We start from the raw sequence: 14,427 nt of genomic DNA on the forward strand, positions 1-14,427 counted from the left end.
GACAAAAAATAACGACCACATTTGCTTTATTTTCGTTAATTCTTTCTCAGCTCCCAGTTATCTGTTTGGCTACGTACTCGTAGTCTTTCTGATGGAAGCATCCGGATAGTTGGTAAAAGCTACCTAACCTAGGCTGTATGCAGGCTAGGAAACCAGTGACAGTACAAGGTTACTGTCGTTATTGTGTATCTTACAGATAGTTTGTTAAGCAGATGAACAGGACCAGACTCGGTTATTTGAACTATCAAAAGAGACATTAGCATTTTCAAGAACTGAAGTCGAGAAATAAAAAATATTAGGTTGAGAGGGATTCCCCATATTAGGTAGAACGCTGCTCCCTAGGCCGTGTTAGAAAAATGTAGCTTAAGTTGTATCTCTGTAAACACTACTGGCATAATTATTGTGCAAGGTTAAGGAGGACTTAGGGTTGCAAGGCTTGGCTCCTCAGTTAGGCAGATCACTGTGTCATAGGCTAGGTTAGACTAAGGAAGTTTACGTTAGGGTATATCTTTGTCATTACTATTTCCTGTTTTTTTTTTAACTTTTTTTTTCTAGTCCTTACACATATGAATAAAATATAAGACAGTCTCTTTGTACCTAGTCTGGACTATGTAACTGTTTCCACTTATTCACTGCCACAATCCTACTTAGTAGCTTTATATTCCTACACAGAAAAATATAAGCAGCACATTGAACCCTCGATGCATAGTACAGCATTCACTTTTTATCTTGCATCAACTCTTACACATCCTTTCCAGTTTCTCTTTCACTCCTATCCAGCACTTTCCAGGTTTTCCTTTCCCTTTCCCTCCTAACACTTCTGGATTGTGCACTGTTTTTACCGACCTTTTGTCTTTTATTGTAATCCGTCGATCAAACGACCTCATAATACCCTGGTTCATCCTTGTGTTTTTGTGTAACTCGCATTATTCACTCTTTCAGTTCTTCTTGTGACGCATTTACAGCATGTTAAGTTAATGTTAATAACTTCAACTATAAAGGTAAATGTACAAAGCAAATGCTTCTTTTCTTCTATCATCCATTGTAACATTCATCGCTCCATCTTCCTGCTTTCCATTTATCCTTATTAAATTACTCTTGTTCTCGTTTATTTGCAGCTATCTTTCTAGCTTCTGCAGTTTCGCCTTACTGTCACCAATCAGTACCATATCATCTGCAAACATCAGCCGTTCCGTACACTCCTTTCATCCCATAATTTTACCCATACATCCTGTTTTCCTTTCTCTGACTTTCGCATCAGTCCACCCTGAAAGATATTAAACACAAATTAAGACTAATACTTACTTATATCTCAGACCCATTTCTACACCAGACTAGTCTCTCTCCTCTCTACATATTTACATATTTTGACACATTTCGCTTTCAGCATAAAACTGTTTAATGGGTCGGAACACTCTACCTTCTTTACCTTACATCCTCAACACCCTTGAAATTGTTTTTCTGTCAGTTTTGAAATGGACTGTTCTTCGGTTCATGTAAGTCAAGGACATATTTTCAAGACTCTCTCTCTCTCTCTCTCTCTCTCTCTCTCTCTCTCTCTCTCTCTCTCTCCCTCACTGTTCTCGTCGCAATCCTTCTGTCACCTGACTGACTTTCTCAGTTGAAGTCCAGTTATGTTAAGCCCTTATAGTTTTTATACAAGTCTCCCGTATCACCTTTACCATATAAAGAGGAACAATATCCATCTCGCCAATTCATTCGGAATCACTCCCTCATCCTGACGCACTTCCAAAGCCCTGTTAGCTACTGAATCACTTTATCACCACTGTTCTTGTAATCCCATCAATTCCTGCAGTATTTTATTTTGAGATCCATTTGTTCGTAAACCTTTTTCGTATTATCCCTGAAGTACTTGCTCACCATCTACCACCCCCTTCCCCACAAACTTTTTTTTTTTTTTTTTAATTGTCCTCAGTTTCTCTCACTGTCGTCTTGACTATCCCCATAGAGGATTAGGTTATGTCAATGCACCTCACGTAGTGCTCTGTAGGCATTACGAAAGGGTGCTGTAGTGTTCCTTTGACCGCTGGTTGCACCCGCTTTTTAACCTTTTGTCCCCATTCCCACTTGTTTTCTTTAATAATAATCTTGCTGGCCAACCTATCCGTTTCTTCTCAGTTCTCTTGTTGTCTTGCTGTCCAATGACTCCTAATTGCCACTTTTCACTGCCTTAGAGTGATGATTGGCTGAAAGTGCGGCAGTGCTTGGCCTGATAGTCTAAATTTCATAAGATCAAATCAGGCCCGCTAGAACTCGTTATCCAAACTCCAGAATTCTCGTACACGTTCCTCACTTCTATCTCCAAGTTACACTTCAGATAATGTTTTTTTCTTGACACTAAGTGCTAGCCATTTCTGCTTATTAAACACCGTGCTAGCAGTCCTTAGCACTGTGTTTATAGACCTTAAGGTGCTTTTCTTTAGGATACGATGCATTAGAATTCTAGGCCATCGATACTCCTTAGGGTAGCAGCGGTTCAGCAGTCAAAGTATGATTGTGTCAGAGACTGCTGTGTTGTATTTTCTTTGAAGCCACCCCCAGTTAGGTGAAATGACACACTGTTGAATGCGACTGATATATAGTTAGAATCCCTCTTGAGAACGATGTGCATCTTCATATATTTAACACTTCGATTCAACGCTTGCCTTGAAAAAAAAAATCGTATAATTATACAAAGTGCGAGAAAGTCGAGAGATTGAAAGATCATTTAGGCCATTTAAAATTACACAAACACATAAACACACACACACACACACTGATGGCTCAATGATCATAGTCTCTGTACTTTCGTTGTTTCCCATCGAGAAGGCTGTTCGAATCTCATTGGTGACGCACTTACCACTTGTAATTCCCCCTGGCTGTGAGTTATCCCGATGTGTATCTAAATTATATATATATATATATATATATATATATATATATATATATATATATATATATATATAAAAATATATATATATTATATATATAAATAAACAGACCTATATATATATATATATATATATATATATATATATATATATATATATATATATATATTGTAACGAGGAGACCTTAGTAAGCCGACTCAACCTCCAAACTATCTTATAACATAAAGTATAGTATTGTTCATACTGATAACTAACTGAGGGAGGGCGTTAGAAAACCAGCCCCCTCTTAAATTATCTCCATGCTTCCTCTTTGGTAAATCTCTTAATCTTTATCCTAGACCTGGTGACTGCTTTAAAAACCTCCTTTCTGGTGAAGGCGAATGGAAACGAAAACCCTGCCTCATGGGCGAACCAACTTTGGGATGAAGCCCAGGATGAAAGTTGAGTCCCCCTTAGCAACCAGCGAAGATGTGGTTGCTAGGAGTCACCTGGATTGGAAGGCCTGCACGAGGCCTTGACACAGAAAGCGGAGGTCGTGACACGTGACTGGGCCAACATCTTGACTCCCGAGAGCAGACTCCAGCACTCCAAGCACCATCTGAGAGGAGAGGAAAAATAATATGCCAAGGTCATAAAATGCGGGGGCGCCAGCAGCCCCATTCTTAGAAACCCTCTTGGTAGCAGTTTCTACACACTCGCCCCTTGCCAGTTCCTTCTTGAGTTCATCCTCTTGGCCACTTTTGGGCCCCCCAGTCACTTATGAGTGCAGTCCCTGTAAAATCATCCATCCATTCTTGGTGAAATTTGGCGAAGCCCTCCATCGCTCCGTCTAAAGTCAAGTCCTGATTCGAGGTTCTTTCAACAGTCAGGTATCATTTGAACTTTTGCTGAATTTCATTTCCTTTTCTTAAATGCAATTTCTCACAAAGACCTGACCTAGTACATAGTACAATGTGTAATTTCAAGTATGCATCTAGCATAAGAATAGTTATCTTGGCACCATATGTGCAACTCTTGATTTGCCTGAAATTGCTATATTTCCCTACATAACCGCTTGCATTCTCCATTGCAGACGGTGTTGTTAGCTGTGGAAACAACTGCTTGTCTTGTGCTCCTTGCCGTGGCCTTACCAACTATAATTAAAATAGATGGGTGGGCCTCATCTGTAGGCTTTAAATTAGCCATACAAAAGACTCAAGCAGTAATGTTTTATAGAAATAAAAAGTGGAAAAAAGGTGAAGAAATAGATTTAAAAATCAGAAATCATTCCATGCCAATTGGCCAAACAGCAAAGTTTATAGGATTAATATTTGGTACCCACTTGAACTGGAAAGCCCACTTAACTTACGTGAAATCTGAATGTAAAAGAGCGTTAAATCTAATGAAAAAACTATCAAACACTACTTGGGGAGCTGATAGACATAACCCTTGCTTTACTGTATAAAGCAATGGTGTTGTCTGTTATTGATTATATATATCATGGAAGCGAAATATATAGCTCAGCATGAGATGTAATGCTGAAAACAGATCAACGAAGGCCTTAGAAATATGTTCAGGAACTTTTAGATCATCACCAACATCATCTTTACAAGTCGAATGTGGTGAACCACCACTGTTTCTCTATAGAGAGTTTGTAACAATGAAGAGTGCCCTGAGAATTCAGACAAGTGATTCTCCAACAAAAAAATTATTTGAATAAATGGGTTTATTTATTATAACAATCACTCACCACCTTTCCCTGTTAGAGCTAGAAGACTGAGTCGTTGAATATAAATATGCAATTGTATTCAATAGCAAAATTACCTCCTTGGACTATGAATAAAATAAGAATATGCACACTCTTAAAGTATTTATCAGAAAGCTACTCATATACCCCAGAACATAGACAGTATACAATAGAGCATATAAACCTAAAAGGTCCACATTACGCAATATACGCAGACTGACCTAAATCAGAGCGTGGAGTGGGATATGCTGCAGTATCCCAAGACAAAATGTATTAGTTCTCTCTGCCTGATAATGCCTCTGTATTTACAGCCTGAGTTATGTGAAATGGCATCAGCCATAAAAATAAAAACTCGTGTAATAATTTTGTGATTTTTAACAACTCTAGAAGCACCATCGAAGCCATTCAGAGCTGCAAACCAAAAAATAACATTGTACAACAAATAAAGTTATTTCTCCATAAGTTATATAATAATGGGAAAAATATAGAAATATGGTGTATCCCTGCCCATGTAGGGGTTAAGGGTGAAGAAGCTGATAAAGCAACTAAAGAAGTAGCCCTTATGACAAGATCGAATGTATAACACACACAAAAGTGGGCATTATAAACAAATGCCAAAGCAGACACTAGAAGTGGATCCCTGAGCCAGGAATAAAGTAAATAGGTCAGAGTAAATATATATATATATATATTATATATATATATATAATATATATATATATATATATATATATATATATATATATATATATATATATATATATATATATATATATATATAATATATGTTTCGATATTAATCCGTTGAACGTTCTGTGACCTCCCAACCTTTTTGTATTCCCTTAGGACTTAAACTCACCATATGTATATGCCCTTGTCTCTGTATATCTTTAGTTGTTGTGACCATGTCTTGGTAATAAGATGAAAGTACTTAGCATCCCCATTGTTTCACTTTCCTTCATGGCTGAAACTTTGTTCGTATAATCATCACGTTTTTACCTTTTCTTGATTTAAAATCAAATACTGTATATATACATTTACACATATATATACACACACATATATATATATATATATATATATGTATACATATATATATATATATATATATATATATATATATATATATATATAAAATCGTATATATATATAATATATCTTAACATATGTGGTAAAAAGTGATTAGTAGGTTTAAGAACCCTTCCCTGCCTACTATAGTATTCATACACATTATAGTATATATATATATATATATATATATATATATATATATATATATATATATATATATATATACATACTGTATATATATAAAATCGTATTAGCCATAATGCCCTCTTAACATATGTGGTAAAAAGTATTATATATAATATGTATATGTATTATACACATACAGTATATGTGCATATATATTATATATATATATATATATATATATATATAATATATATATATATATATATATATATATATATATATATATATATATATATATATATATATATGAGAGGTACTGTGTTATCAAATGTTTATCTCTAAGTCAGCCAACATTCGAAAATCATTGTTCCTCCAGAAGTCTGGTATTTCCCTTTAAATTTTACCAGTTGTCACAGCTATTCGTCTGCTGTCAAGAACATCTGCACAGTTTTAAATGCTCGTTAGTCGTCGGACCAAAGGATCCACTCCCCACAGCAACAGCATGCTATCCGGTACCCTAAACAAAAAGAAAAATAAACAAATGAAAAAAACCCTCCTACCCGCTGGTATAGAAACCAATCACAGTGAGCATCGCTCACCCCACCCTTGTCTCGTCCAACCAGATACCCGAGATGTCGCACCCTCTCACGAGCCAATGGGACTTGAAGATCATCTCTGTCAACCAATGGGAAGTTGGCTTCAGGCTCAGAGTAGCCAGATAGCAGACCCATTCACGTAATAGTCTTAGTTTCATATCATTCACGTTACAAAGGGAAATTTTCGAGTACCCATGCGAATCAGGATTAAAGTACATTTTCTTACACTGTGTGTAACCAACTTGAACGGTCACTTATCTTTAGTTTACTTCAATTTTCAGGAATCTCGACTCACGAATGCCCCCATACGACGTTAATGAGGAACTTGGCCTGAGCGAAATATATGACAATTTTCAAATCATCAACCTTCCTCACTGTCGTTGGAGCAGTGGTAGGGTGAACGTCTTGCAAAATTTGGATCCCTTCAAGAAGTAAGTGGATTCCGTTGCTTGAATAGTGAGCGTGTTTTATTCCGTGTGTAGTTTGGATTCGTTTCAAATCATAGCTCGATCGTGCTTTCGAATTGGAAGTACACAGGTTGGGGGTGGGAGTAGTCTTGGGAGGGGCACTCTAATGCTTTTGCCGGGCGCAGAGCCTGTCTGAATATTATTGTCCGGCCAGGGAGTTCTTGGGCTATAAATACGTCTCTCGTTGACGTTGAAGCCAAGCGTGTTTCTTGAATGGATACTTGTTTATTGCTGACCATTTAAAAATTACGTGTGATAGTTTGTTAGTGAATGTTTACGTTTGGTTTTCTATAAGCGGCACGCTTCTTATTTAGCTGTAAAAGCACAGTGTGGAATAGACTTACTAACAGATGACATCTGTTAGAAAGCATAAAAAAGTAGACAGAATACAAATTTTACGTTCTTTTTCCATATAAAATTTTTGTTTGTCAAGTTTACAGCTACCTTTCACAGACTGACGTTCAGTGAAGCCTCGCACATTCATTTGGGTATCGTATGTCACCGGTCTAGGGTAGCGCCGGATAAGCTGGTACGTAATTTCATTAGAAGCAACATCATCGCCAGTTTTTTCTCACTGAAGTACACCAGCCAAAGAAACATTAAGATTGAGCCAAGCATTTTATTTTCGTTGAGTTCCATTTTTCCCAAAGGCCGAGGAGAGAAACCTTGGCATTGCTGTGTGCTTATTGCTTACTCACGTGACCCATTCTCTTGAGTTTGAAAGGTCTGGAATCCGAGTAATTTTGATATTTATGAATGTAATTTTGATATTTATGAATGTAAGTGAAAAACACGACGGTCTGTGAAAGTCATATTGCTGAGTTTGGTATTGTATGAACAAGGTAAACCTTTATATATATGAATGGTTGCTTATGTACGGAATTTGTTTTAAAGAGTAATTTCGGTAAATACGATGGTTGTAATTATCACAGTAGACAAGCCACAGCTAGATGAAAAACAATTCACAACACCGGTTAGATTTATAAGACAATTTCCTTGGCCTTAGGTAAATGTATTTGTATGGGACTGTGAATATTTTTTTTTTATATTTAAGGTTACAGAACCCGCACATCTGCTAGTATTTAGATAGGCCGAGTGCCAGGGGTCCACACCAAGACTGTTATCCCTTAAATGCTGACACAGTTTTGTAACCCTTGGGCAAGGTCTCGGTTGCCCTAAGGCTTACCTCATAAAAACCGACAACCATCCACTTATCATTTGAAAAGGAGCAAAATGGAGAGAGAGAGAGAGAAGGGCACTGACTCCCAGTCTGGGAAAAGGCGAGATTAATAGAATAGAGGAGTGCATTGAGAGATAAAGTGGGAAGTTGCTGGATGCTTTGGGACGTGAGCAGTGACCTTGAGTTGTTTGTCGTTGTGTCGTTTTATTTGTGCTTGTCTCTAGGTGCCTTTTTTAAGTCAATGTATTTGGTGTTTTTTTTTTCTTGGTATATTGTTAGGAAGACGACGACGTCACTGTTGTAGTGCTGTATAGCCTTATATCTTTTCATGGGGATTTTTTGTTTTATTTGAACTTTGTCTGTGGTGAATTCAGGCGAGCCAGGATGGTTTGAATTAGAAGTTGGAGTTTTTAAGTTTTCATTAGAAAGGGGGGGGGATTTGATTTTGGATGGGAGGGGACCTGCTGTCACATCCATAAACACACTACATACCGTGTATGCAACATTTGTTGGAGACTGCACTGCAATTTCAGTTTTGTTTGGAATTTTGTCACTTTCCAAACCAGCTGAACCACTTCTGCAGTAAAGTCTCTCTCTCTCTCTCTCTCTCTCTCTCTCTCTCTCTCTCTCTCTCTCTCTCTCTCTCTGAACTATTGCGTGTTACAGAGGTTGCGTAATAACATATTTTTGTTACTGCAAGTACGAATCCAAGAATATGACCAAAAAAAAAAAAAATCAGTAGAACTGATCCAACAAGCCGGTTTTAAGAATTGACTACAATATCTGGATTTTTTTATATTCAGGTTATTTTTTATAGCATCGGATGAGAATTTTTGATTGCCATGTTTAGCGTGATGTGCGTCACTGCCCAGTTCATGAATATGGAATGAGATTAGACGTAGTTGTCAAACAGGCCACCACCAGCCGGGACATTTTTTTATGCAATTAGCTGATACTGCGAATGGAAACGTGTTTTAGTGACGTTCGTGGAACTTGTTTTGAGATACGCTGCGCTGTAACCAGGCGCTGCCCGTCATGTCTCCTCTACCCTCCCGATCCCCTACCTACCCCGCCCCACCTGGGGCGTACAAACAGGTTTGCAGGAGGAGGGTGGATGTGTCATGTCTCTCCTACCCTACCTGTCCCGCCCCAACCTGGGGTGGACAAACAGGTTTGCAGGAGGAGGGTAAATGTGTCATATCCCCTACCCTTCCTGATCCCCTACCTATCCCGCCCCCTCCCAGGGTGGACAAACAGCTTTAAATGGGGAGGGTGGATGTGTCATGTACCCTGCCCTTCCTGATCCCCTACTTAACCCCGCTCCAACCTGGAGCGGACAAAAGGGTTTGCAGGATGGTGGGTCTTTCATGTCTCCCCGACCCTCCCAATCCCCTACCTGCCCCACCCAACCCAGGGTGGACAAACAGGTTTGCAGGAGGAGGGTGAATGTGTCATGTCTCCCCTATCTTCCCAATCCCCTACCTACCCCAACCAACCCAGGGCAGACAAACAGGTTTGCAGGAGGAGGGTGAATGTATCATGTCTCCCCTACCCTACCAATCCACTGCCCACCCCGTCCCCACCCAGGGCGGACAAACAGGTTTGCAGGAGGAGGGTGAATGTGTCATGTCTCCCCTATCTTCCCAATCCCTACCTACCCTGCCCCCAACCCAGGGCAGACAAACAAGAAAGATCCATCATGTCTCCCTTTTAATCCACTGCCCACCCCGTACCCAGGGCGGACAAACAGGTTTGCAGGAAGAGGGTAATATATATCCCAATCCCTACCTACCCTAACCCAGGGCAGACAAACAAGAAAGATCCACTCATTTTTATAATTATATACATTTATAATTATATGTATGTATATAAACCAAGTGGTGTGAATGTTAGCTTTCTTGTCTACCAAGCAAGGGGACCCAAGTTCAACGTATGGACAAGGACTGTCGATGTGCATACCCTGTCAGTAAACCCTTTTTTGCCCCTTTTGTCCTAAGCAGTGAAGTATGCATGGTAGCAACCCCATCCCAAAAAGTAGAGAGAATTATTTAATTATATAAATATATGTATAAATATATATATATATATATATATATATATATATATATATATATATATATATATATATATATATATATATATATTGTATATTTATATGAACTGAAAGGTCAAATAGATCAGGTTGAGTCAGTGACTAGATCGTGCTGTTTATCCTCTATTTTTCCCCGCATTTTTTTCTTATACAATTCAAATCAGAAACTATAATTGCCCATTTTGGGCAAGCTGTGCCGGTGTCCACTTCGTAAATGTCAAATGAGAGCAGATATTGCGCAACAAGCTAACTGGTGACATCTTTTATTCAGCTGGCGGATATTGCAAATGGAAACCAGTTTCAGTGACGCTTTTGATGTTATTCTGGTTTTTATACACACACACACACAGGTGGGGAGGGAGAAGAAAGTAGCATAATTTATATATATATTTACATATACACATTATTATATATATAAACGTACAGTATATGTAGACATGTAATACACACACACCATTATATATATATATATATATATATATATATATATATATATATATATATATATATATATATATATATATATATATATATATATATATATATATATATATATATATATATATATATATATATATATATATATATATATATAAATATAATGTATATACATATGTAATATATACCCCACCTATGTAAAGGGGTCAGTTTCCCTGATGAATCTTCCCCATCTATTCTTATTGAAACTTCTTCCTGTGCTAAATCCTTGCAGTTGCAATTGGAATATAAGATTTAGACCGAAAGTCAAGCCAAGGGAACTCTGAGGTTATTCAGTGCTGGAAACAGTGATGAAACAATTGTGAGGAGAGGGTGTAAAGTAAGATGGAAGAGAATATGATTGGAGATACAGTAAAAGGAATAAAAGAGGTTGCAGCTAGGGTCCATAGGGACGCTGAAAAGAACCATAAGTGATGCCTACAGTGCACCGCATGAGGTAGCCTACACTGATGGCACTAGCCCCCTAAATCCTGTTTATAATTTTCTCCTCATTATCACGCCATGCCATCCAATGCCTCTATCTGGACTTTCTACTCTTAAAAACAGGTTCCACCTCAGCCGTTTCGCTCTCTCATCCGTACCACAAGTCCTTACCCACCGTAGGGGGCTAGTACCGTCAGTGCACCTCACGGGGTGCACTGTAGGCATTACTTAAGGTTCTTTTCAGCGTCCCTTCAGCCCTTATCTGCAACCCCTTTCATCCCCCTTACTGTGCCTCCATTCATATCTTTCTTCCACCGTGCTAGCCACCCTTTCCTAACAATTATTTCATAGTGCAACTGCGAGGCTTTCCTTCTGTTACCTTTCAGACATTTCTACTCTCAATTTCCCATTCAGCGCAGAACGACCTCATAGGTCCCAGCACTTGGCCTTTGGCCTAAAATCTTATATTCCATTCGGTCCACATGTCCATACCATCTCAATCTCGACACTTCAGATTTCTCCGTTTCTTTATTGATATTTTGTTTCTTATCGCAGAAAAGTTTTGACCCGAAATATTTGGAGATATTCTTTGACTCAGTTCATTAGCCCAAATATTTTTGGTCCTGCGATCTCTTATAACGCTTCGTTGTTCTACACTCTTTGCACTTGCACTCTCTACAATTCTAACCAAATCAATCGAATTATCTTGCACTGCATCTCATTGGACGGGTCGATATCGTACTCGACTAGCACTCTGCTGGGCCCGCGTTCGACTCTCCGGCCGGCCAATGAAGAATTAGAGGAATTTATTTCTGGTGATAGAAATTCATTTCTCGGTATGATGTGGTTCGGATTCCACAATAAGCTGGTTCTTAGCCCAGTAAAATAAGTTTCTCTCTCTCTCTCTCTCTCTCTCTCTCTCTCATAGTCAAATTGAGACGATGTGCAAAAATTGAGAAAATAATCCAGTTTTTTGGAGAATAATTTCCAGATAAACCCAATTAGGTCGTAAGGGCAGTTGTTATAATATAGTAAACGAGTTCTGAGTATACAGTAGATAAGATATTTAGAAATGATAGTGGTACAGAATGGTCGTTCGATTGTAGTTGATGTAACTTTTTTCGAGAATTTTCCTTGGTGATAAGGAAACTCTCTCTCTCTCTCTCTCTCTCTCTCTCTCTCTCTCTCTCTCTCTCTCTCTCTCACTTACTTAGGGGGATAGTGCCGTCAGTGCACCTCAAGTGGTTCACTGTAGGCATTACTTAAGGGTCCTTGCAGCGTCCCTTCTGCCCCTAGCTGCAACCTCTTTAATTCCTTTTTCTGTACCTCTGTTCATATTCTGTATCTTCCATCTGACGTTCCACCCACTCTAACAATGGTTTCACATTGCAACTCCGAGATTTTCCTCCTGTTCAACCTTCGTACCGTCAATTTCCCTTTCAGCGCTGAATGATCTCAGGCCCCAGCGCTTGGCCTTATGCGTAAAATCAATCTCTCTCTCTCTCTCTCTCTCTCTCTCTCTCTCTCTCTCTCTCTCTCTCTCTCTCTCTCTCTGATAATTCGTAGGCGGTTTGAGTGAATTCTCCTATTGTAATACCACACATTATGTGAACACTTTCAGAAAATCGATGATTTTTTACCCCTCATACGAAAGCCGGATATATCTGGCTTAACGACAGGCGTCAAAAGGCAGTACCTGATCCACGTGCTTTCAAAAGGTGCACCAGTTTCTTACATTTTCAACCGGTAGGCAAGTCGGTGACCTCCAGTGCACCGGCCTCCGATTGACGTGCAAGTGCTTGCATGGACAAAAATTCAGTGATTTTGTGGTTGGTGGAGACTCTCAGCTGATTCATTGCTGTCTGCCGTCATCGTTAAATGGGTTCTTTTCAGATGACTGTAGTCTCATGTTGTGTCCCTTAGAAAGATTAAGGCCAAATTTTGACCCATATTTCATATCTGAGAAGAGCATGAATATTTTTGCTTCACATGTTTGTTTACATTTTTATTTTTTTTTTGGGGGGGGGGATGGCTAGTGGGAAGAGGCTATTCATAGACTCTCTTATTGCTCCTTAAAATTCTTGTGGAAAATTTTTATTGTAAATTGTTAGAATATTTGACATTTTATGCCATGTTAACTAGTAAGAAAAACTTTAGATACATTTGTAGCTTATTACATTGTCCACTCTAAAACTTGAATAAATTTTTATCTGGAAAAAAAATTTTTATCTGGAAAAAACGAGCGAGCCCTAAAACCTGAATATTTCTCAAAGAGAAAGTATAAAGCAGTTCATTGTACATGGTTTAGACCTAACCTCCTTTTCATGCAGCCGTGCAGGTCCCAAGCTTGGATTAAAGATCGTGTTAACGTCCTCAAAAAAAAAAAACAACAACAAAAGTGTCAATATTTGCAGCAAAATTAGTGGTATGGAGCAAGTGACGTGGGTCGTAAATCATAATGAGACCCGAAAGCAATCGTCTACCTCTCGTCCATACCTACATTTTGACGTCACTGAACTCGGCCTTCGAAGTTCGAAATCGCTAAGAAGAAATATCCGGTTAGCGTCCGTAGACTATGTTTAAGAACAGTAGTAGGGCATTGCCTCTGAAACGGCTCCGTGGTTAGAACAAAACCTGTTAACCTCCGGGAGGTCATATGCACCAATAATAGTCCGGCTGCTTTTAAATAGCCACCTGACATTTAACCAGTAGTTCGTAATAGTCGAGGCTTTATAATTCCTAGTAAACATACGAATGTCAAACATTACTGAGGAACTGAAAGGAAATTCTGTAAGCAGGTTATCGAATGGATTGGTGAAAGTCACGAAAAGTTGCAATAAAACATCGTCATTCTGCTTCGTCACTTTGTCTACCGAACCCTTTTGTTTATTGCAGAGCGTGTTACATTAGGTGTAATCTTTCCCATGGCCGTTGCATAAGCACCCCCTGTCGAAACTTGCCTACCTGTCTCACCGAGAAAAAGAGCTTGTTACCGTCTACCTAAAAAAAAAAAAATAAAATAAAAAGCCTTATCTCCGGTAAACGACCCTGCTGACAACTGATGGTTTGAAGTGTTTTTCAGATTTCTGAGATATGAAGACTTTTTTTTTCATATTTTTGGGAATACTTAACATTCTATAAAAATGTATACAAATCAAACTCGTAAGAGTTTTATTCCATCAGTATCAGGTAAAAAAGAAACTCAATGCCGAAGAAAAAGTAAATCGTGTGTGATCTGTCAATTGGTTTCGAAATTCTGGTTGAGGTAACATTATCACGCAAAATAAGTTCGTGTCAATAACTTTGTTTCTCTCTCTCTCTCTCTCTCTCTCTCTCTCTCTCTCTCTCTCTCTCTCT

At 38.6% G+C, this 14,427-nt stretch overlaps 1 protein-coding gene across 4 annotated transcripts in view; it reads left to right on the top strand.

The window, feature by feature from the left end:
- LOC136841813 (cytosolic 10-formyltetrahydrofolate dehydrogenase) overlaps nt 1-14,427 on the top strand; it is a 43,656-nt gene that overhangs the window by 4,744 nt on the left and 24,485 nt on the right. For 2 of the 4 annotated variants that reach the window (XM_067109127.1, XM_067109122.1), the window contains exon 2: nt 6,692-6,841. The exons of 1 other annotated variant lie outside the window; for it this stretch is intronic. The gene's annotated coding sequence lies outside the window, so the exon portion shown is untranslated. Of the gene's footprint in view, nt 1-6,691; nt 6,867-14,427 lie in introns of those variants that run through there. One more of the 4 variants, XM_067109125.1, reaches the window with a different exon arrangement.

Source organism: Macrobrachium rosenbergii, chromosome 9 (genome assembly GCF_040412425.1).
Source record: "Macrobrachium rosenbergii isolate ZJJX-2024 chromosome 9, ASM4041242v1, whole genome shotgun sequence".
NCBI classification, from domain to species: Eukaryota; Metazoa; Arthropoda; class Malacostraca; order Decapoda; family Palaemonidae; genus Macrobrachium; species Macrobrachium rosenbergii.